Genomic DNA, 24,872 nt, shown 5'->3' with positions numbered 1-24,872 from the left:
TTTCACCTACTTTGACTTTTGCTTGTGTAATTATGCAGTTCCATAATGCTAGATTGGTGTTGGAATTAAATAGCTAATGTGACTGTTGATTAGTTTCTCATTTGAAATCATGGCAACTGAACAAGTGAAGGTTAGTCCATTTAGGCTGTTAGTGACTTTAAAATATAATATTGGCAGTCATTCAGGCTTTTAGGATTTTGCTGAATGAAACTCAAAAGAAACAGCAGTAAAATACTTGATTTGTCTAATTGGTCTTTATAATTTGGATTAAATTCACAGCTGTATCCAAATAGGGCTCCCCCCTCCCCAAGTGCCTGCCAGGTGCTGCCTCCTCTACTCATGTACTTCAGACTTGAGATAGCTTCATTGTTTTGAATGAAATTGTATTTCCTTTGTGCCCTTTCATCACCCTATATTTACTATTTTCTTGTTACTATGGTTTCTGGAAATAAATTGGTTGACAGTTGTTTTGAAAACCTAATCTATATACAAACAAGTTTTTCAGTGTTTAAATGGTGCAATGAATAGTTTAGCAGTAGACTATCTCAGAGTTCATTAAAGTGCTCAGCATTGTTATTGAGGTTAATCCCATTGCAGTCCAGGGTATGTTGATTGCTAATTCAGTGGGAGGAGAAGGGTAGAGCTCTTGCTTTAACAGTAAAGGCTTATTTTCTGATGTTGGAGTTTTGTTGTCTTTTTTTTTTCCCCCAGCTAAAAATTCTATTGCACATAGAGTTTACTTAATTTTATAAATCTGTTTTAATGTGGACTAATGCTTAGCTGTATGTAGTTGCACTCAAATGTAATTTATTTTTATAAGTATAGATACTTTTGCCTCCCACCCTTCTGCAGATGGGTTCTTGTAGTTTCAGACCATGTAGCACGAAACATACATTTCCCACATAGAACGTATTCTTCAGTTTGTAGGAGTGATCCAGGAATGAGGCACTTTTTCAGTTCTTTTTATTCTCAACAGTGTGTGGCTGGCCTGATCTTTTATTTATAGCAGCTTGTCCAGATGCTGCCCTGCGTCTGTCTTCATGTGGGCACTGTCAAGACATTACTGCCCTGCTGTCTGGCTCCTGGCACAGTCTGAACTCTGCTGTCAGGTAGCAATTCTCAGCTCACAGGCAAGGCACTGAGACACAGGAAGATTAAGGCAGAAAAATTATTCCCTAGATGTTATAGTGACTGTGCATGTTTGAGACTTCACGACCTTCTCCTCCTCACAATAAAATTTCATGTAGAAAATAGATGGGGTTTTATATTTTCCTTGAGACTAAGACAAAGTAACTTGGGTAGAACTACAGAACAAATCAAACCAATTTCAGAATTAGATTTCAGGTCTTTCTGCATGTGGTTGTGTGCTTGTCCACCTGGCTGTAGGTCATGTACCCCAACCACAGCACTTTAGTGTTGGCAGCTTTTGAGTATGGCTGATGCTTTGAATTTCAGTTACCAGCTTAAGAGTCAAAGGAGTCAGAACACCATATGTGAAGTGATGGGAAGAGGAAGATGCCATGTGACTCTGAGGGAAGTTTTGCAGTTTACAGCAGAGAGGGAAGGTAAAAAGGTCAGGTCAAATGAGTGCAAATTACTAGAAATAAATTGTCAATGTATGTGGATGTACATGAACATGTATTCTTACTGAAACAAATGATGTTGTATGTCAGTAGTTTTCTAGGATTTCTTATCATGGTCTACAAAGCAGAAAACAATGTGTCAAAGCAGTTAATGTAATGCATTTAATGTCAGACTGATGGCGGTGTCTTGGTGAAAAACTGAATCTGTGGTTAAACTATCGTTTTCTAGTCCAGCTTCAAGATGTAACAAACTTGGCTGTTGGTTTTTGCTTTTTACCAAAAGCCTTCTCCTTTCCCTTTATTGGAGCACAACCTCTAGTTTGTTTTCTGCTGTATGGTAATTTTTATATTAAGGCGTAGCAGATGGTGTCAAAATAATGGATTCTTCTACCCTGGCTTTCCATACTTTTTGGTACAGTTTTGTCAATTTTATGATATTTCATTTGTTCTTATCCCTTCCCTGCTTTGTTTTCTTGGCATGCTTTTCACAATGTGTTTTCTAGTACCTCCTTATTAATCTTTTTTTGATATTTAATGCACTGTTGTTTTGAATTGAGGAAGTGTTTCATCCAGAATCACTGTAGAATTTCCTTCCCATGCTGCTGCCCAGACATGCTGCAGACTAGCTACTTAATTTGCACTGGCAAAATTTCAAAGTGCAGGTCAGCTGGCCAGGTTATCCCCCCGCGGGGCTTCTGTATCCCTTCCTAAATGCCATTTTTCTTCTGTCTGTTCTGCGTTTTCCCCTTATTTGTCCATTGGGAGGAAAATGGCTCCAGAAAAGTTGAATGGTGTGACTCCTTCCTTGCTTTAAGCTGTAACTCTCACAATTTAACATGTATCATGAAAACAGTTTCAAGGCAGTTTAGACTATTTATGTAGGGTTTTTAACATGTTGTCAGAGAAAAGTAAATCTGGCAGGAAATGAGCATTATAAAGTTGAGTCAGAAAAGCACAGGAGAAAGTGGTAAGGTTTGGATTCTGGAATGGGGAACCAACCCAGAGTGCCAGAAAGGCATGTGAAATACAAACTCACAGAAGGATAAGGATATTCAGCAGCTGAGAAATACTCTGATTATGTGGTAGCTACACTGGGTGTTATACGTTGCTGAGCTCCGCTGCTGATGTAATTTAGTTGATATGAGCACAGCTTTAGCGCACTCAGTTTTGGTCAAAATTAACTGTGTATGTTTAAATTGCTGACAAGCTGAGGGGGTGTGAGTGCATCTAAAGGCACCCAGGTCATCTGCTTTCCTATAGTGAGAGCAGTTGTAATGATTCCCAGCAGTGGTGAGTTCTGTTGAATTCGAAACTGCCATGAAAATAATTTGATTTTAAAAATAAAAAGTTCTAAGAAAGCTCCTTTGAAGAACCAATTGCATAATGAAGTTGTTTCTGGGTTCCCCTTATTAATGTTGTTGATTTTTGATTATATGTTTGATAAAGATAGAAACTGAGTAGTTTTTGTTTTTTTGGTTTTTTTTGAAGTGTCCAGCCATACAAAGTGCACTTCACCAGTGCTTTCTTGAACTAGGTGTGGGTTATTGGGTCATCAGGAGAGGTGTGAATGCCACAAATTATTCAGGGTTACACTCTGCAAATTTGGTGAACTGAACAGTACAAATTCTAAAATAATGAATGATCCTAGTTGTTAAATTTGCAAGTTTATTTGAATCTTAAAGACAGAAGCAGTGTTGCCCTGTGAGGACTGAAGCTATTAACTAGGCAGTGCACATTTAGGGTTTGATACCACTCTCATTATGGCAGTCTGGGGAGGGGAGAAGACCTTGGGCCAGCAGCGGGTTTATCTGAAGGATATCAAACACAAACAGGGCTGCCAAGTGAATTAGAGGAGCATTATGAGCAGATTTGGGATGAACTTGGAGTATTGATCTCATGAGATCCCTGGCTTCATAGTAACATCATTATTTTCAGTCCTGAAACAAAGGGAGGTTTTTCTTCATTGTAAGCTGGACTCAATCTTTAGCTGATTACTCAGATGGACTATTAGTAAAGGAAGGGAAAGATCCAGACCTGCAGTCCTTAGAAAACTGGAAGACACAAACAGACACATGACATTTATAGTGTCACACCTTTTAATGAGAAAGGTTCTGCCTTTTTGGTTTCGTAGAAACCAACCAAACAAAAATCTACAGGCTGCATCTTGGATTTTTGTAACTTGAGACTGCTGGACAGTTGTTTTGTTTTATGGCTTGCTTAGCTGTGCCACCACAAGAAAAGTTGGAGAATTTCTGTACAAAACATGCTTTTGAATTTAAACTCTTTCTTTCTACACTTAATCTTGTTTCTTTTAGTCTTCAAAAAACCCAAAAACTCACTTCTCCTTTTTTCCAGAATTAAAAAGATGAAATATTTAATCAGAAATTCAGTATTTGGGTCATCAGTCTTGTTCAAACTCCTAATTGCTACTGATTTTGTGCAATAGAGCAGGAGATCCCTTCAGTATTTTTTCTACATAGAAACTCTGTGATTTCCTTTTTCCAGTGTGTTTTTATACCAGTGCAGAGAGATGGCTGGTGTCGTCTTTATTGGTGGAACCAGGCAAATTTGACGTCCAGCAGCTTCACGCTTTCCCATGCCAGGTGCTCGGGGCAGGCAGTCCTTGGCTTCCTGTCTGTGGCAGCCTTTCTTGCTGACCTCAGTGATGGGTTTAGTTTTCTCTTGACTGCGTTTAAATCAGGTTGACATGCTGTGAAGCTGAAATCAAACATACTAATTCTTTCCTGGGCAGAAGCTCATCCAAAGAATGTGTGTGGTTTAGTTTGTGCTTTCCCACTGTACTTACATCCCAGGAAATGGGTTCTTAAATGAAAAAAACCTCGTTCTGCTCATCATTTTATTTTTAAAGTCTCATAGTTGTTTTTTCCCACCTTCTCTTTCTGGGGAAAGGAGGAAAATTTTCTGCTGTAGCGAGGATGGCTTTTTCCCCCAGTGCTATACATGAACTTTACCTGAACCAATAGCAGAAAGACGGTATCATCTGTAAATGGTCCTTAGGTTCCTTCCTCCAGCAGTGAATGACCTTTATGAAGACAAAACCGGGTGGAAACACCAAATTCAGTTACTCTGCCTAGTAGGAAAGAATTTGGTGAAACCGAATCGTCAGTAATTCCCCATTTAAGACGTTCACGGGAAAGCTGAAATAGGCATTTTGGGGTACAAGAATGAAAAGCTTATCTATTAAATGTAGATTACAGCCTGTCAAGTTAAATAGCAATGTTTTAATTACTTTGTTTGCTTCTATTTGGAATTGCTTTTGTTAGACTCGGGCTGCAATTAACACACTGGAGCAGCCATTGTTCCTGCCTGCATTCCTTGGCTCTTTCAGCGTAGCTGGGAGTGGGAAAGTGCTGCAGCTTATTTGCATCTCTTTGAAAAGGAGTTACTTGAGCTAGCTTAATTTTTGGTGGATGTTTTTAATTTCTCCGAAGGAGATACTTCCCATGCCTGTGCGCACGTTAGTAATGCGGGGAAAAATGTAAACAGGCATGGGCTGTGCTCATCAGTGTGGGGAGCACGGAAACGGGGATGAATTCGGTAGGTGCGTCCCGTTTCGTTATAATTAGCTGATGACTCATGCCGATGTCACCAAGACGAGCCGTAAATGAGTTTTTCAAGACTTCTTAATGTGTTTACTTCGTGTCAGATTTCCAAAGACACCCCGTTATACCTGTCCAGGCAAAGGGTGCCCAGGCTGCACGGAGACCTCGACTGCTGGAATCCTGCATGAGTCCTCCCGAGTATAGTCACAATGGCTCTCCTTTTGTTTCGAGCTTTTGTTCATGAGCTTTTTATTTTTTATGAGCTAGATCTGTTCATTATGTGGGAAGTCACTGTTTAATCTACACAGAATAAGGTGCTCCATATGATCCTAAAGTAAACAACAAATGCATTTACTTCTAAAACCTTTTATTTACAACTAGCAACTATGACAGGGAGTCTTCAACTAGCTCATGGTTTCGAATGAGGTGTTGATGGGATGGGTACAGTTCTGGAGAATGTGTTTGGATTAGCAAGGTTAATGGCAGAGCTGCAAAATATCCTCATTTGGTAGATTTGGAAAAAATCTGCATTTTCTTCAGTCAAGAATCTTCTTTTCATCGACCTGGCTCTGTCACCTGTGGAGCTGTTTCCTAAATAGATGCCAGCTGACGCTGGAAAGGTGTCACAGTGTGCTGAGCAGGTCTGGTATTTGGGAGCTGTGTTTCGCCCTGCTGTGTTAATCAGTGACAAAGTAGTTGCATTTATTTGCTGAAATGATCGTGGAACTTCAACAGCAACTTCATGTTACTGGACTGTTCTGAAATTAAATTACCCTTTGGAAGGGCATTTCTATTGGTGTTTTAGGGACAAGACACATTATTGGCTCTTAATAACAAATGGAAGTTTAAGTTGGCTACTGGAAAGCCTTTTGCTGGAATATTGCTTATGTTTTCACTTTCGTTTGCTTTGTTTTATTTTTTCCTCCTTGGTTACTTTCAAAGAGAATGCAGTGTAAGGAAGGAGTAAGGATTACACTTTAAGTGTAGTTTAGCAACACATCTATGTTTTGTATGAAAGGTCTGTTTAACTTCAGAAAAGATATATTAAGCTGTCTAGACACTCTGCTCTTAGTTCAAAATTTAAGTACTCTTCTTCTCCAGCTCCCCAATAATGGAAATAAAATGAAATATCAACTTATTTTTAGTTACTGGATTTAAGAATGGGATTTCAGCTGTAACAGGAACTGCAGCTCGCTGTGCTGTATCCATCCTGGACTAAGAGATTTGAGAGGAAGCTTTGCCAGCTGGAAAGTGCGTCAGTGTTATCTGCATGTGTATTGTAACAGATGTTGAGCAGAGACTACTTGTCAGAGGTACCTTGTAGTAACTTTTAAAGATGCTTGTTTGTTTCAGTACACTTTTCTTGCATCGCTAACTTTTTTCCATAAAGTCAACCACAAACTGCATTATTGGGGATTTCAGCTGAAACTTGTGGTGAATAGGAAGTAGATTAAACACAGGTTTTCCCTTTTCTCTGGTTGCCAACAGTGATGTCAGTAGTTCTAATGATCCTTACCTCAGCTCACTGCTGTCCTCGCACTCTCTATTAAAACACTTGTCTTCTGCACTGTTTTGTGTGTTGTTAAGGAAATGCTGATGGCTGGAGGTATCCAGCTGATTACTTCATTTCCAAATAAGGTTCTTTCACCTTGAAGTACACTGTAACAGTTCACTGAGGAGAGAGGAGATTCAGATTGTTTTGTCAAAAATTTGGGAAATACTCTTTTGAAGTCTAGCAAAGAACATTTGTATGCTAAAACTGAGGATGGGGCTTTGGGTTGGGCATGAGGCACAAATAATGGATCCAAGGTTTATAGGTTGAATGTATTTCCAGTGACCTTGGAGGAGCAGCTTTGCTCTCAGATTGTCTGTTTCCTACACATCTCTGTGCATTCGGACAGAACAGGCACCACTGTGCTGTAACAGTAGTGTGGGTTGTCATTCTTGGTTACTCAATTCGTGTTTTATTGAAAGAGATTGGTCGGAGGAACTGGGTATGAAAGCCAGTAATTGCAGTCAATAGTTTCAGATGGTCCTTAGCAAAGATCCTAGTTGATTTTTTTTTCTCTACCAAAATTAAAAGAAAGCAAAAGCTACTAATACATTTTTAGGAAAGGGTGACAGATTCCCATGTTGTACTGCTGAAGATCTGGAGGTGTAAGTAGCTTGAAACTGCTCCATGCCCCTGTGTCCTGTTATACCTGCACGTGATGTTTGTATGCAATTCAGCCTGTACCAGGTCATGTCCTACATGATTCTGGCTCTTCATCCTGTCTCCAGCTCTTGGATATTTCAGGCTTCTGTGATTTTTCACCCTTTTTGCGCATTTGCAGGACTATAATACGAGTGTTTGGGTTTCTGTAACTGTGGGTTTCTTCAGTTTTATTTTCTTAATTAATTCCTCTAGGAAGTGTTTTGTTTTTCCAATAGACTTGTTACTGTCTTTCTTCTCTGCTCTTCTGACTTTGGAATCCAGGAATAAAGGCCCTCCAGAGGTGGTTGCAATGACTTCTTGGCCCTATTGATGGAATTGGTGAGGAATTGGATGGGACAGGCCATTTTGTTCAATACATGATGTATTTGAGTGTAGATGACCTGAATACTGGTGAAGAGGTGTAGAACTTGGCCCTGCTACTGCCAATCATGTATTATTTATGTACTTAAAATCTCTTAGCAGAATCAAGTCTGGCCACGTAGAAAAGCTGTTTCTTGCTGCCCTTCCACCACTTGCCCTGTCGGTGCAGAGCAGGTCAGACCTTTGGGCCCTGCTGGATGGGAGCTGGGTGTGGAACACCCACCTTGGATATGCAGCACACAAATTGCGCACACTTTGCTCCTCCATTTAAATGAAGCCATTTCTCCTTTGTTGCTTGTCTTTATTAATAAAGTATGGCATTACTGGCTAATTTTAGGTCAAACGTAGTTGAAAGCTGCACAGCTATGTGAAGCTATGTATAGATATTTGGGTAGGAACATTCCAGTAGATCGCAATGTGAGTGCAGAAGAAAGTTGAAAGTAAATAAGAGATCTGTGAGATAATTCTCCAGGGAGTTTTCGCAGCATGCCACACATCATTTTCAGGGATAGGCTTTCCTTTCACTTGAAGGATCACACAAAGTAAATTTTGTTTCTTGTGCAATTAAAGAATATAGGACAGGAGGTCTTTTCAGTTTTTTTACTTCAACGTGTCTATGGGAAGCCTTTATTTGTACTGAGGAAAATGCACTGTTTACCTATCTCTTCAGGAGCACAGTTAATATTGAACATAGAAATAGACACACTTTTATGTAAAATATGAGTCTTGCTTCAGCAGATTTTAGCAAAATTACTGAAATGTAAATGCTGGTAGTCCTCTAACTCCAGTTAAAAGACAAATTGTACTCATTTCAGTGCTGCATGGTTTGGTCCCCAGTGGGTCTGGCTGCATGTCAGTGGTGTGCAGAGAGGAGGCCAGGACTGTGGTGTGGGAGGTGCAGGGGTGGTGGGCAGTGGGCAGTGGGAGACACCAGGGCTGTATGTGTGGCCAGCCGATGCCACAGGACCTCAGGAGCAGTGGGAGGCAGCCCTGGTGCCCCAGCGTGTGACCTCAGCTCTGTGTCCCCCAGCAGGGACTGTGCTCCCCCATGGGGGCTGGAGCAGCTGCCAGCAGGACACGAGGCCATCCAGCCCTGAGTGCATCCTGCTTGGCGCTGCCTCGCTCCTGATCAGGGCCTGGGCCTGACAACCTGCCTGGGGAAAAAAAGCAGAAAAGCAGAGTCCAGAGGACCTGCTGACCCAGACTGGTGCACTGTGCGCTGGGTCAGGGAGGCTGCAGCCAGCAGATGAGAAATGGGAGGACAGGGTCAAAAGCAGTTTCTGGCATTCATTCCCCACTAAACCTGTGCTGTGCATTATCGGGGTTGCAGCACTTCTCTCAGAGAGAAGCAGAAAACTGATAAATTCGTGGACTTCACCAGGATTTTCTGCGTACAATTTTTTTTAGAACTTGTATGTCAAATAGAGAATGGTCATGCTGCACCCTGAATGCTCCATTCCCTGGTCATCCTTCCCAGACAAACTGTGGTGTTTGCAGGTGGCCAGGAAGGCCTCTCGTAGGGCCTGACATTCAGTGGATCTTTCTTGTAGCTGGTAAAAACGCCAACAGCAGGCTGGTGTTTAGAGCTTTCCTTTCTCTTGTCACAGGAGCTTGTCAGAGTTAATCAGTATGGACACTTAAATTGTTTCTGCTTAGGTGAATCTCTTGCAAGTTTTAAATGTGTTTCTGACTACTTTGAATTTTATTGCCAACATCTGTTTTAAATGCTTTTGGGATTCACATGCTTGAGTACAGTTCAACTGTGTATGCTATAATTTTTCAAGGTGCTAACACTTTCAGTTTGGATGATAACTCTTTTAAAGAGAAAAAAAAAGGAGGGGGAGGGAAATAATTGCAGAAAAGTTTTAAAGTGCCCATGATGCTAATTTTCTTCCTCTTTCAATTTCAGAATGATGACCTACACAACCTCAACAAATCCTTCTTTTAAACTCATGGGTATCAAGACTATAAATGTTTCATGCTATCACAACTAGGACCTCACCTCCTCCTCCTCTTCCTCTGTAAATGGGTACGATACATCCAGTTCAGTTTGTTTACTTTACACAAACCTCAGGAGTTGTTGACTGAGCTGCACATCCTGTGTTGTGCCAAGCAGAAGCACTGTGACACCTGGACAACAAGTCTCTCTTATTTCATCCTCTACCATAAGGACTTAGCTGGCCACATGAACTGATGTGCCCACCACTACATCATGGTGAGAATGGGTATTTTACTAGCACATTTACACAACTTCATTTGCTGCTGAAAACCTGTATGACAAATCATCATTGTAAATTATTGCATACAAAACTTAATGTTGGTTGAAGAGTATTAAATATTTAACATAGGTTTTGATTTATACATGTACTTTTTTAATTAAAATGTAACTTTTCTTACAGCACATCTTTTTTGATGTGGAACTGAGGTATACTATATTCTGTTGTAAACAGAGTGGGGAACCTGCTTAAAACAAGGCTTCTAAGAATAGAGTAGGGTACTATTCTTGTTTTAAGATTGTAATTCAGAAAATAATATAATACGAGTCATTGGTCCCTGGGCCTTGATTGTACAGTCATATTTACTGATACTATCAGTTGTAAGATAACCCTGATGTTGAGTTGAATTCTTTCCAAAAGAAAACTAATTTTGTACTCCTTGTAAAATAATAGTCTGTATTAACTACAATGAAGACAAACATTACTGTACATGGGTATTTACAAGTGTCAACTTTAATTCATCAATTGCACAGGAACTGACAAAAAAAATCAGAAAAAAGAAATCGAAGTCTTCCATTGTATATATTATAAAGAAGAAAAACAAAAAAAACCAACCAACAGGAAACCACAAAGCAAAATGGAAACAAAAAAGGGTGAACTTTTTAAATTGACTCTTTCCCTGGAATGAAAATGTGGGTGTTTGTAAATTCTGGAAATCTCTTTCTATATGTAATAAACTAGATACTGTTTTATCTGCTGTAGTGGGTTTTGGGTCTTCTTTGTTTTCTTTTCTTGTTTTCTTTTCTCGATTATCTGAAATTGTCCCACCAGGTTTCTGTGATGTTTCCATGGTTTGTCATTGAGAATGGCTGTGGACCACTATAGCTTAAGAATGAAGTCAAGTGTAATTAGGTGGAGTAGGGAGTATGCTTCCTTGCATTGTTTCACTAAAGCCCTTGTTTCAGTTTTCTGGAGACTCTTCAGGATACAGCTCTCCATCCACTGGATTCGGGGGAAGGGTTCACAGCATCTAAAATCGCTTGGAAACCATAGCAAGACTTCAGCATAAAATGTAAAAAGCGCAGCTCAGATGATTGTCTGGAAATCAGTGCAAGAGGCACGACAAGGAAGAATTCTTCTGTGACTCTCCTCTGCTTCACTGGTTCTGTGTAGATGAAAATTCTTTTGTGCATAGTATTTGCAGAGTCTTAATTCTTTTGGGGACTGGAAAAATACTGAGATCATGGGTTTTCAAGTAAAATGTTGTTGAAGTGATAATTGAATTTGAAGCCATGTCAGGTCCCCATTGGTCCCTCTTGCTTCTGCGAAGAAACTCCATGGACCAGTGCACATTCAAAAGAATTCTTGTTATCAGGAAAAGGCAGGCAGGCACAGCAGCAGCTCTCCCTGCAGGAAGGCTGTCAGACCCTCAAAGAAGGGGTTTCTTCCCCTTGAGATGTTTATGATGTCTGGGATTAGGCTGTGGTTAGTGCCACTTCTGCCTGCAGTATGAAGGGGCCATTGCACAGCTGCTCTTCACCTCTCCTTTTGCTGGAGGCCTACCAGTCCCTTAGCTTTGCTGGTATTACTGCATGTACAAAATCACTTTGACCCTGTCAAGTCAGAATATTCACTTAAGAAAGGACTTGTAGCTTAAGAATGCTTAAATCATTCCAGATCACTGGGAACAACTGCAGCAGTGGTGATGCTGGCAGAGTGAAGGGTGCTGGTGCGTGGGGAGCTTGCAGCCTGAGAGGGACTTGTGCCTGCCCACATGCTGCCTTGGGAAATCTTGGCTTTTGCTGACAGAGCAGTGTCCTCCCAAAGGTCCTGATACCAAGCAGTAGCAGATAAGAGGCTTTGCTGCTTTTTTATGTAGGAAGGGGCAAGTGGATCTGGAGTAGCTCACCTGTTACCCTTGATGAGCAGTGATGTGGATTTTTCCAAAGAACCATTAATACGTAAGAAGGCAGCACTTGCTTTTTAAAAAAAGCCATGTACATCAGACCAGTATTTAAATTTCCAAGTTACCAATTTTAATTTTATTTTAAGCCTTCTTTTTATGTTCTTTTATTAAAATGGGGTTTATTTGCAATGAAAGCTGGCATATATTCTGAAGTAAAAACTTAAGAACAACTCAACCCTCAACCCCTTTGCCCAGTCTTCTCCAGCTTAGTGAATTAAATGACATGTTCACTGTGTTGATTTGGTTGCTAAATATTAGCCTGTGTTGATGTTAAAGTGCCTTGCATAGAAAAGCATTTAATGTCCATTGAGCTTTGCATTGTTCCAGGTAATTTGCAGAGTCTGGCAATTATTGAAATCACAAGTTTGGAGGCGTTGGAAGCTACTGTTAAGGTTTAAAAGGCACCAGTGAGTACATTTAATGTTGATAGGAGTATTTCAGTTATACCTCTAAGAGCAAATTTTGTTCATAAACCATGAATTCTACAAAAGTGTAGGAATTGACAGTGGTCATTAGGGATAATAGGGGGATGGTGCTGATCTGGTGGGTTTCCATTCATCTTAATGAAGAGATATGGGCAGAGAAGGAGCTTGTTAAAGATGTTAATGTGCATAGGGTTTATGTTAATCATTATTTTTTCCTAAGTAAAATTAAAGATGCTTTACATTCAGTAAATGTTTTGAAAAGACTTTTGCAACAAAATACATTCATAACCAAAGCTAAAACTCTTGATTATTGCATAGATTTTTATTCTTATGAATTACAAAATTTAATAAATAGATGATTATGAACTAAACCTGTCTAAATTAAAGCATAAATGCCTCAATAATCCAGTACTATACTATCTTATCCTTTTATGAATTCTTTTGCACTGTCTGCCACAGAACAGATTGTCATTTCTCTTAAGTTTGAAAATGAGCACATGGGATCAGTCTTAGATCAGCTGGTAAAACTCAGATGCTCGGGTGTTTATTTTGCTTTTAATTTTTTTCAAGTGGAAGCTTCTGGTTATTATTTGAGTTCATTTTCTGGCTCCGTTACTGGCACAGCTTCAGTGTTCAAAAACTCTGTACTGAATGCAATTATTAGTGCTATTGGTTGAAAATGAGAGTGGTTGGGAAAACCATTTGAAGCAGTCTCCAGGAGCACAAGGAGCATTTACACACTTGGGTTTTGGCAAAGATTGCTGTGTTCAAGCTCAGTTTGATTCTGAGTTGATGTGTATGTTGTGGAACTCTAAATAAATTTTTGTCCTTCTAGTATTTGATACTAACCTCTCTACTTAGTATTTAAAATATCATGTCTTCCATAGTGTTGTTTATAGTTTTTTTTCCAGTAAAAGTACAAAGTCAGAAAGCAAAAAGGGAACTCAGGCCATGTTTATAAGCATGTTCTGGTGCTGTAGCCTTACTTTGTGCATATTTAAGAACCAAGCACTGTGTCCATCTTGCTACCAGCTGACTTTCAGCTGAAGCTGTTTTCGTGCCCTGTGTTTCACTCAGCAGCTGGGTAATGAGCAGAATGAGCCTGAATGGGTTCCATCAGCGTGTGCCGTGTTTGAGTTGTGTAACTGCGGCACAGCTGAGCGCAGCAGCCCGAGCAGCCTCCACGGGTGTTTCTGCAATGATTAGCTGACTCCAGCGCTTGGTAGCAGCTTAAGTACAGCATGTCAACTGCTAATTGAGTCAATCTGGGGAGGTGCTGGAGCGCTTGTTCTGCAGCTTCATTCACCTAAGCTAGTTCAGTTTAAAGAAACAATACTGAAAATAAAGAAGTTACAGCAAATATTTGCCCGTCTCCTGTGTGGCCTCCAAGCCATCTTTGGGTGCAGATGATTTGGGGGGGGAGGGGGGTTTGGGTTGGTTTTTTGTTTGTCTGATTTTTTCAGCCTGCAAACTTTGAGGCTAGTTCATTGGCGACAGTTAAGTGTAAATACTGTAAAGTGACAGTATTCACCCTTGTCCAGTTCACCATGTATTTTTCTGCCTACCAGTATTTCCACTGAGGTGTGACTTTGAAGATACTGTAAACAAGTTGTTTGTGAACTTAGCAGATGCCCATTAAAGAAAAAAGTGAACGTGGGAAAAAGTTTAGGACTTTCAGTTTGTAGAAAAACTTCTACTTTGTCTTTGTATAAGGTGATACTATTCTCAAAAAAGATAAAATGAGGAATCTGTGATTTCCAGATGTGTGTTGAAAGAACATTTATACGTAAAAGGTGGAGGCCAGTCAATGATTACTTGAGAAAGCAGTCATGCTTTTCTCATGGTGTTATGGTGACTTCTGTATTTAAGTATTTTCAGGTTGGAAGCTTTGGTTCTACATTTGGAATAGCAGTAACAGGATAATGGAATGTTAATGTGTGCCTGCAGTGGCCAGGCTTGGATGTCACAGAAAACAGCCCAAGAACTCTGCATGTCTGATGTAAGACAGGGTAAGGCTGGGTACAAGGCCTCGAAAGGGAAGGATGGAGGGAAAACTCAAACAGTTTGTGCTCTGTGAAGTTTGCTGGGGACATGTTTTTTGGTAAAAGGTTCTGTGCCACTCTGGATTCCTGATCTGAATTGGCAGATGGTTTGAAAATTGGAACTTCATGTTACTGAAGGGGCATGGAAAAGTAACTGCTGGGAAATCCCCCTAACACTCCACAACCTATGGAAAGGCTTTGCTTGGTGGAATCCCCAAAACTCATTACGATACTTTACAATTTTATTTGGAGATGGACACCAAGAAAATAAAACAAAACCAATCTGCCTTCTGCAGATGTTGAATACCTCTCCTAGAAATCAAAGTCTGTCGGCAGATAAACTGTATTGAATCAGAACAGTGTGAAGTCAAGCTATGGTGTTGTCATGGCTTGATAAAATGGTTCTGCTTTTTCAACCAGTCTTGGACACTACTTCTGTCTATAGAAATCGAAGGGCTGGTTATTTAGAGGAAAATGACCTGACTGGAGAACTTGCTTACAGTATTTGTAGGGGATAGAATCTTGCAAGGAAAAACCATTAAAGCAGCAATGCTGGTACAGAATTGATAAAAAACACCAGATAATGTCTTTGATATTTTTACCAGTAATTTTTGAAGAGGAAAAGTTGTGCCTTACAGCTCTGCTCCTGTCTGTCCATCCAAAGGCTTGTGGCATTGCATTATATTTTATATGGCTGTCACAATCTGTGCCTTTCTTTTACACTTCTTTTTTTTTTTGATTTAAGAATCAGTCTGGCACCATTTGGCTGTTGGATGTCATGGCTGAACCCTCCTGAAATGTCAGCAGGGAGAAAGTCCCTCCTGCTGCACTTGGGGCTTTTCCCAGGGCCCCCTCTTGCACTGGGAATGAGAGCTCCTGTCTCTCCTCATCCTGTTTGTTTGTTTTTTTTTTTTTAATTGTAATAACCAACTATTAGTTAGATTGAATAAAATGTCAGGTTTGTTGTGAATTATTTACTGTCAAAGTACAATAAAACTGAAAGGTCAGGGGTTTTCTCCTCGGGTTATTGTGGACATGGCTACTGTCCTGCTTGGTTTCGTCATTGCAGTGGGAGTGCTTTGTTTTTCCACCTTTTTGAAGATGAACTGAAAGAAGAAATGATAATTTTTACTATCTATCAATTTACTGTTTCACCTTCAGCTTGTGAATTTAAAACAGCAGTTCATTTTTCTTTAAACTGTTTGGAAATTTGATGAAGGCAGGAGTTTGAGAGCAAAACAAACCCCGAATTTCTGGCGCATCCTGATTCTACAGTCAGCTGAGCTGGGTGCAAGGCAAATGTGTCACTGTTTCTTCCTCAGGCTGTATCTTTTGAAGTCAAGGCCAGGTTGGTTTTGTTTTTAAAAGGCTGATGGAAATAAGGTAAGTTCCAGTTCCCGTGGTTGTGGTCTCAGTCCAAAATATGCATTTGAGCCCATGCAGGGCCAAAAAGTCATTATTTGTCCTTTAAGTGACTAACTTCAGAGAAAAACTGTTGTCTTCTCACTAAACTGGTGTCTTCAGGCACTCCTGTGGTTTCACTAAGTGGGTTTGGTTATCGTTCCTCCCAGGCAGCCGCAAGGCCTGTGCACTGGCTCTGGGTGCTTGGCCCTCCTCAGCAGTCACTGCCGTCCCGCCCAGCCGCCCTTTTCCCACAAGGTCTGGCTTTCCTCAGCTACCTGGCAGTGATGTGGCTCGTTCTGACAGCCTGCCCTTATCAGTAGCATGTTTTGCATTAATTTCAGCCTCTTCACAGTGTGCCCATGACTGTGGGAACACAGCCCGCTGGTGGAGAGAGTCCGTCTCGTTCAGCCACACGTCGGTGCCACCTCAGCGGGATCAGGGAAAGGTAAACTGAAATTCTGTTTCCTAAATCTGCCAGGAGGCAATTTGCCTGGATTTATTCCCTGTTAGGCTCTGTGAAGTGGCCTGGTAATCTGTTGGCTCATCACCAGTCTCCCAGTCATGTGGGTAATCCTGAGGGTTGTCATCTGAGGTGAAAGATAAGGAGAAGGGCGTGAACATGACACATGGATGTGAAAGATCAAGAGACTTCTGCCTGCTGTGTTATTTTTAAAATTAGAGCTAACAATGAGACGTGAGCGAGCTGTTTAGTTTTGCCTCTTCCAAAGCATTATATGAATGTGAATAAATCATTTGGTATTACTGCATTTGTTTTGTGTATGCAAAACAAAACCGATTTTTACCTTCATCAAGGTGTTAAGAGGATTAAGTAATGAGTAAGAAGTACTTAACTCCTGTAGTGTTGGGTAACAAGTGCTGGTAAGGAAGCTAGGTAAACTGTGTTCTTGCAGAGCAGTAGTACTGTCCAGGCCTTTTTGTCCCCCCAGATTTCAGTGTCCACCTCAGTCCCCTGTTCCTTTCAATGCCATCTCGACCAGTCAGAAAACTCGCTGGAAAGTTTTGTTTTGTGTTTAGTCCCTTCCACTCCTGAGTTTCTTTCTAACTGTTGCACAGTTAGCTAAGGTGTTCTCACCAGAAGATAAGCAGTTCAAGCCCAGTCTGCAGTTCTCAAACCCCTTCTTTGTTATCTATTAGTGGAAGTCACACTCATCCCTGACTCAGGAGGCTGCTGCTATTAAGGAAGACCAGTTCAATGCCCGATAAAGGTTCATCAAAGTGATCTCTACTAAACAAAGCCTATAAACAAAACACAGAAACTTAAAGCAAGTGCATCCTTAAATTAAAAATGGCTCTACAGACATAAAAGTGCTTTGGGGAGCCTGTGTTTGTTATTCCAGCAGTCTGTCTCATTGTGAGCACTGGAGCTCTATGAAATGCAGATCTTCAAAGCTTCCTTGAAGATATGATGCTCTTCTCCCTGTCAAAACAGAAGTCTCCTTTATTGTCACAGTCAGCAAGTTTTCTTCCTCCTAATACCTCTTCCCTTGGATGCTTCAAGGAGGGAACTTATTGTTGAGCTCCTCACCTCTTCACCTTACCATTGAGCTCCTCGTGCCTTTCTGAACTTTTCCTTTTCTTTCCTCTTTTCTTTGAAGCACTTTTAGCACCTGAATGTTCTTTGACTGCCATATGCTGACTTTGGGGACAGTGCTGCCTTAGTGAAACAACAAACCAGCAGAACTTTCTGGAGACATCCTGTGAGCAGAACTGACTTGGACTTAAATGACCCAAGAACAGGGGAAAGTGTGAAATCCTTAACTTGAAATTGCCATAGTAGGCAATGAGTCCTGAAACCACAGCCTCTTCAGTTTTACTGTGAGTAAATGGGCTTATAGCATAAATTTGGGTGGGGAGGGGGAAGGGTAAAAGAGGGGGAAATAAGATTATTTTTCCACATAAAATAATTATTTTGGTTTCAAAAGATTTTGTCTTCTCTAGTATCTTCAGCTGGAAATGAAGGCCTGATACAATACTGGGAGGGTTTTACCTGCTTGAGTAATTTTGTTCCTGACTAGATACATGGAATGATTTCACTTGAAATAAAAAGTGAATTCACTGTTTGTTTAGGTTTTTTTTAAAACATCATTAAATAAACACAATTTAGAATATGGTTACACAGGTAATAACATTACTCAAAAGGCAGAACTTTCCAGTGTGAGATAGCATCCTACTAAACTTATCCTGGCTTTAGAATAAGAGAAACAAGAAACCAGAAGACCAGCGCCCCAGAAAACATATGACTTTCTTTTTGATGGGATCCCAAATGTACTTGGTGTGCAGATTAGAGTCTCTTTCCCACAGTATGTGTTACACACCTTGCTGTCTGGCTGTGCAGTGGAAGTGTTTCCTAATGAAGCTTCCATCACTGTAAATTAATCACATATCCTTGCTAAGCAAATAATGTCATAACTGTGATGTGGGTTTGTCAGTCCATTTGCTTAACAGCCTTGTTATTTAAGCAGGATGTTTGGCATATATAACGGTACTATAAATTGATGCCCAATAGATGAGATTTTTTTGAGAAGAGCTGTGCTCAAACCTGTAAGAATTTAATGGCTTTTTGAGGTGTTTTTTCTTTGTTTTCTTGAGGTTCTTTTGTTGCTTATTAGGTTTGTGTGTGTGTGCAGAGTAGAAGTGACTTTCAGAAGCTTGTCAGAAGAATCAATGACTTATTATATCATAACAGACATTCAGATAGGTGCTGTCTAGTAAATTTATATTTCTTTGTGTAGACATTGCAAGTGCCACTTTCCAGCCAAGCAGCAGCTCTTCTAGCTCCAGTGATTGCCAAATGTTATTTTGGGAGGTTACAGGAAGTATGTGCTTAGTCTGAAAATAGTTAAGGCTAATTCTTAAAAAGAGGAGTTAAGCCATCTATGACTTGCAATTGATATAGATAACTGTCATTATATTATAACTATTCCCTAAAAATATTTCAGTAGCTATAATGAGAAGGAAACAAGAAGTGAAACTCAAAGGAAACAAATTACAAGTCCAATGTGCTTAAATTCTCCCTTTGTCATCTTTGCATATTTTGTTGTTTTCAGTATTTCCACATACTTATTCAAAGCAAACTTTACCCAGAAAGCAAGTCAGATTTCTCATCCCTAACATTTGCATTCCATGGTTTCTTCTCTGTTTTCTAAGGCTGACAATGATAAATTTAGATTGACTGTCCTTGGTCGAATAGCCTTGGTGTTTTAGTCTAATTCCACCTGTAGTTAGCTGTTTGGTTTCACTGCAGTACTGTGGTCTCTCTAGGTGTAATATTGAATGCATTTTCATTTGCTATGACGGAAAATAACTCAAAAACAAGCTTGTGAGAACTCTTAAGGCAGTGTCTTCAGAAACAGGTTTTATCTCCTGTGCTCCTTCACAGGAAATGAAAGGTCAGGAGAGTTAAACAGGAGTGCCGATTTTGCTGCAGGAAAATGCAATGCTTCTGTATGATCATGATTTTAAATTACTTCTCCAGCTTTGTCACTGCCAGAATTAATCAGGGTAATGTATGGCAGAGTGAACTGAAATAGACAAACACAATAAGGTACCCTGACTTCCTAAAACAGGAAAAAAGCACATTAATTTCTGAGAGGGGTCTGAGTTAACAACATAACTCTTTACCATATGAAGCAGTCCCTAAGATATTAGTGTATTGTTTTGTATTGTGTTTTGTTTAAACGGTGAGACTTAAAATGAGGCTGCTTAAAGGAAGTTCAATGTCATAAGGATTCTTCGGTGGTGAAGGGAAAAATTCGTGATTCCCTGCCAAGATTTTTGTCTGATAATGGGGTTGGTGTGAGAGCACAGGCTTCCATAAACCAGTGTCCTGAGGCACACAGCAAATAAGCACATTGGAGGTTGTAATTATTGTTGATCCCCTGTTTTAGAGCCAGTTTAGAGAGCAGGGAATAGATCTCACCCTCTCCCACCAGCAGAATTTGAAGGAGCTGAAAGCTGGGTGCTAGGCTCAAGCTTGGACATGTGGTTATGGAGGGATGCAGTGACATAAAAACAAATGACAAGGATTGGGAAAAGCCTAAGAAAGTTCACAACTGTGATCTTTGCCCATGGAAATGGTGTGATCCAAGTGGAGCTTGCATGCAGAATTTAACCTTGATCACATGGTTCTGTCCTGCCTGGCCTTACCTGGTGTCTGCTGAGCAGAAGTGACCTCAGAGGAGGGCTCAGGCAGCGGTCAGTGCTGTCCTGCCCCTGCCTGTGGCCCTGCCCCTGGAGCACCAGTGTTTGCAAGGGCGATGCCACAGCTCTGCCAGGCCCAGGCGGTGGCTGCACCCAGCCCAGCTTAGTGGGAAATCTCAGTGCTATTGATCACTCATCCCTGACACATCGAGTTCAGTGCCACGGTTCGGGTGCACGGTGGTTATGTACCTGAACAAAACAAGTGGGAATTAGGCTGGTCGCAGAGCAGTCAGAACATGTCATGACGAAGTAATTTCCTGCAGTCCACACAGTCAAAGTGGTCCTCCTTCAGTTTTATAATTTATGAATACGATCCTAGGAATAAACACAGGGTTTGTGTGCTTGAGGCAATTGTTTAAAGCTATCTTGCTCTTGTTTCACTGCATAACAAAATCCCCATCACAGATGGTAGTCAGGCCAGAGACAAAGCTTATAATAAATTGATGATAATTTGGTTTTTTTCTAACACTTACGGTTAGATTTTTGGAAACATTTCTTTGTTAGTACCTTCTTGTGTACAGAGTATCCCCACCTGCATGGAAAGTCTGCCACTGCTATGAGAATGACTTGACCTAGATTTTAAAACAAAAACTGAACCCAGGAGGTTTTCTGCTGTAGGCTTACATTTTCACTGGATCTGAACTTTCCCAAAAGTACATTGGCCTTGATCAAGGTCTGGAACGGGTGAGCCAAGAAGGGAATTCTTGCAACTCAACCCTGACTTTCTGATCCAGCCAGCATAATTATAGTTTAGCTACTGGCCAGTAGCACTGTTCTGGATAGCATCAAAGCATTCTTGTGAAGCGTTTTGAACTAACTCCCAATGACCACTTCTGCGGTCGCTGTGCAGCAGCTTGTGAGCACACCCTGAGCCGCGCCGTGCCCGGAGTGCTGCAGCTCCTGTGCACAGAGCCCAGGTCGGAGCTGTGTGAATGGCTCATCTACCAAAGGCTCCCTTGTAAAGGCCCGATAATTTGCCTGCTCGGGCATTGTGGCATCCATTGCATAACTGCACTTCAAACGCTGTCTGGAGTCCGTGGCAGCTTCCCAAGCAGGATCTATCGGATCGGATAATGCATCCGGAATGGACTCTATCAAAAGCTTTAGCAAAATGCCTACAGAAATGTAATTTGTCTTTAATCAATTTTATTGTTAAGAGTAAAAGAGGAAATCGTGATAAAAGCTTTAGGAGTACAGAAAGGAAAAATTTAATTTGTAGGAAGCTAATTAATTTGTTTTTAAGATGTGGTTTTTTTAGTCCTTTGCTGGAGTGCAGCTTGTTGAACAAAACTGATGTGCTGGAAGGAAAAGACAGTGCCCATAGCAGTTTGTTTCTCTGTGCAGAGAGTAGTGCAAATTATCTGTGTTTGTTTCTTCTTTCTTGAAGGCCCTTAAATACACTGTGGTGTAGGTGTGTTCTGATTCAAGAGAAAAAGAAGGAAAAAGAGAATTAGGTGAAATTGTAGAAGATAAGGAAAGAGGAAATGGGGAAAGCATCAGAGTGACTGTCTGAGAAAGTCTGTGTGTATGAATGTATAGGTGTAAAACCAGTAAATGCTCCAACAGCACTGACTGCAGCTTAACTAAAAGTCACTAACTACTCTTGAAAACTCAGTTCTATTTTTATCCCACAACAGCCTTAACATCTGTATTTAGCAGGTATTTATTCATTAGTGAATTACAGGAAGTGATGGTTTTGTGTGGGGTTCAATGTGTGGTTTCATTTCTGTTTAGATGCACATGTCCTATGGGGTGCATTTAAAGCTGGACATTCATCCATTGGAGGAAATGTTGAACTGTTTGTGTTTCAGAGGATGTTGAATATTCACCCAGGACTCAATAGCCCACCCCTGTGAGATGGGCTACGGTTCAACAGTTTCTGTTGGACCAAGGTAAGTTTGGAGTTGCTTTCCTGCAGGTGAAAGCTCACTTGGACCTCTGTCCATGTGAGAGAGGTCTGTGTGTGGTTCTTGCTGCTGTAGCAGACTGCTCAGGAAATTAGGTAATCCTCTTCTATTGCTGTTTGGTTTGAGGGATGGCTATTCTGGGAAAGACAAATACATATAAATCTGCCTACCTGTTTAGATGATATCTGAAGAATGTCTGTGAAATTAAGAGGCCATATATTTACATTTAACTGTAGTCATTGTGTAATACTTCCTGTTCCATGTGCCGTGAAAGAAATTAAATAATGAAATTTGCTATAGATGTATGTAAGATTAGCTGTCAGTCAGCCTATCCTGATAATGCTGTGAATCCAAGCATTAATTTTCAAATGTTCTCCTTTTCCCAGTTTCCTATCAGCTTGCTGCTGCTATTCTTAACTCCTGAGCAGTCAACGTTTGGGCTGGGGGAAGATGGAAAGTCAGGATTTAATGTCTGTGTTTCTTATTGAGGACAGGTTAAAGGTGGAGAGGTGAATCTGAACATTTGTGGGGAAGAACTGTGTGAATAGAAATCGGAATTAAGCACTATGAGTTTTTTCTATTTATTGTTTTTAAGGGAAGTGAGATTTTTTTTGTAAAATCATTGGAAATTACTTAAATGTGACAGACATAGAAAGTATCTTTATTTGCAGCTTTTGGATTTGACCTGATTTCCACAAGTGCAAGGCACTGACAGATGCTGTCTTTTACATTGGGCTCTGAGGTTATGGCACATTTCTGAGAACCAAGCCATTTGCTGCTACTTCTGAAACTAACTTCTTAAAGTATTCAGGTCTATAGAAAGTGACTTACATAATTTACAAATACTGTAAATGATTTGAAAAAAAAGTTGTATTTGGAGGAAAAGCATTGCAATTGTTCCAGCACTGTTAAAGAACAGCAAACCTATCAAGAACACAAGGAAAGCATGTTTGCATGAACTCTCATGCATCATTTGAGGACTTAAATGTCTTCTTTTTATTTTATTGCCATTTGCAGTGGTTTTTCTGTTTTGTTCTGTTGAAGTGAGATAGTGCTGATAAAAAACCAACTCTCTTCTCCTTCTGCTTGATGTGAACTCTTGCCTTTAATTTAATAATCCACATATTTAAAAGTGTGTGTCTGTGCACATACATGTGGATGAACATAAATAGCAATTTACAAAGAGAGAGAGAGGGAATGCTGTGAGAACTTTATGAACTTAAGTGCTGACTGCTCTTCAGTGTTATGAACCTTCTGTTCTAGGGTGAGCATTGCTGGAGGGTCATACTACTATTCTTTGTGCTGTATATATTTCCTTGACTTCTTGCAATAAAAAGAACCCCTGCTTTTACTGTAAGCATTTCCAATTTGTAACAGATCAGCAAGCCAGGGTTGTTTCTTTGGCAAAGTGAGGCCATCAAGACATGTCCTTTATGGATCTTTCCAGGTGATTTACTAGCTATGACTTTCCCTTCATATCACACTTGAAGTTTCATCAAAATAATTTGGAATGTACTGGGACTAAATAAATGGCAGAGGCTAAAGCATCTGTTTGCCAAGATAACCACACTACAACTTGCCAAACCAAACATTATTGTTAGAAACATGGCTTGACCATAATGCCTATCTCTGAACTGGAATGGGAATGGTTTCATGGGAAAAAGTTTACTCAACAATATATGGGCTCATAGAGCCTACGTTGGAAAAGAGACAGCATACTTAGTTTAAATAAGTCGAAACCACAGCCATGGCTTGTGTACTATGCCATGTACTATGTCTTGTGGCTGATCTTTATTATGTGCTATGTTTTCAAGTTCTACTTTTTTTGCTTTTAAAATGTTATCTCAAAATAATTACTTTTTAAAATCTTGCTTCCCCCATTGCTGTTTTTGAGGACTCATTAGAGAAAACAAACTGTATCTTCAACCATTCTTTCATTTTGCCTTTGAATTTTGTGACTGTTCCGCCTCAAGGAACATGCATCTGATTCTTGACTTTACAGTGTTTGGGTAGCTTAGCATCATTCAGCATTGAAAGTTAGAAAAAAAATAAAGGTTTCATGATGACATTATTGGAAAGGAAGTGGAAAGAGATGGACTGGATGTTGGGCTCACCAGCTTAGCATTCAGTATTGGTGGGAGATTCCCAAATGTAGTAGCATCACCTAAGAACGGCTTATTCCTCTTAAGTGGCTTAAGGGCTGAGGCTCTGAAAGGCAGATTCAACCCTTTCATAACCTACCTGAAGTTGGTAATACAGTTATGTCAATTGTGGATGGGAACAACAGGATTGATTCCTTAGTACTCAAACCTTGCCATCCCCACAGAGAAAAGCCAGCACAGGTTTATGGAGCCAGCTGCAAATTTAGCTGAAAAGTCTTTTTCCTTGATTTTTGTCCATGGATCACTCAGGTGAGGCAGTGCTGTGAGGACAGTGCAGCAGCAAAGCCCTGTGAACAGTTTGTCACCCAGGGGCTGGACTGAATTAGTGCAGAGGCAGAGCACCAGATTAACAGGATGAAAGGGGATTAAGTAATCAGGGTAAATTCTTTTTCCTGGAAAACTTGGAAACTTGGCAGTTGTTTCTCCTTGCTCTTTAGCATTTCATGGCTGAGCAGAAATGCTGGGAATGTTTCTTGCCTGTACAGAGTTTGTTCCAGTAGGTTCTGAAGAGGGAGAAGGGATGATGGAGCACTCGACTGCTGTGCTTTCAGCTGGCCTTTCCCTTTCCCTTAGAAAGCTTTTATATTGAGGATCATCCAAATATATGCCATCTTGCCTCATGAGTGTGTCTAGTGTTTCATTTTGACCTTGATTCAAATTCTCAAGTGGTTTGAGTTTTGTTTTTTTCTAAGCACCAATGCAGCTCATGCTTTGTTCTTCCCATAGTTTCCATCACACTTTGACAAATTTTGACTAATCCTTTCACCAGCTTTATTGTCAGTTGTCTCTGTGTTACTGTTTCTCAGAT

At 40.4% G+C, this 24,872-nt stretch overlaps 1 protein-coding gene across 1 annotated transcript in view; it reads left to right on the top strand.

Annotated features, from left to right (window-relative positions):
* The window catches only part of IRS1 (insulin receptor substrate 1), a 50,720-nt gene extending 40,022 nt beyond the window's left edge, over window positions 1–10,698 (top strand). Inside the window, exon 2 of the mRNA XM_082288244.1 lies at window positions 9,631–10,698. The gene's annotated coding sequence lies outside the window, so the exon portion shown is untranslated. The remainder of the gene's footprint in view (window positions 1–9,630) is intronic.
* Window positions 10,699–24,872: the final 14,174 nt, after the last annotated feature.

Source organism: Coloeus monedula, assembly GCF_965178545.1.
Source record: "Coloeus monedula genome assembly, chromosome: 10".
Lineage (NCBI taxonomy): Eukaryota > Metazoa > Chordata > Aves > Passeriformes > Corvidae > Coloeus > Coloeus monedula.
This window is presented reverse-complemented; position numbering and strand designations above follow the sequence as displayed.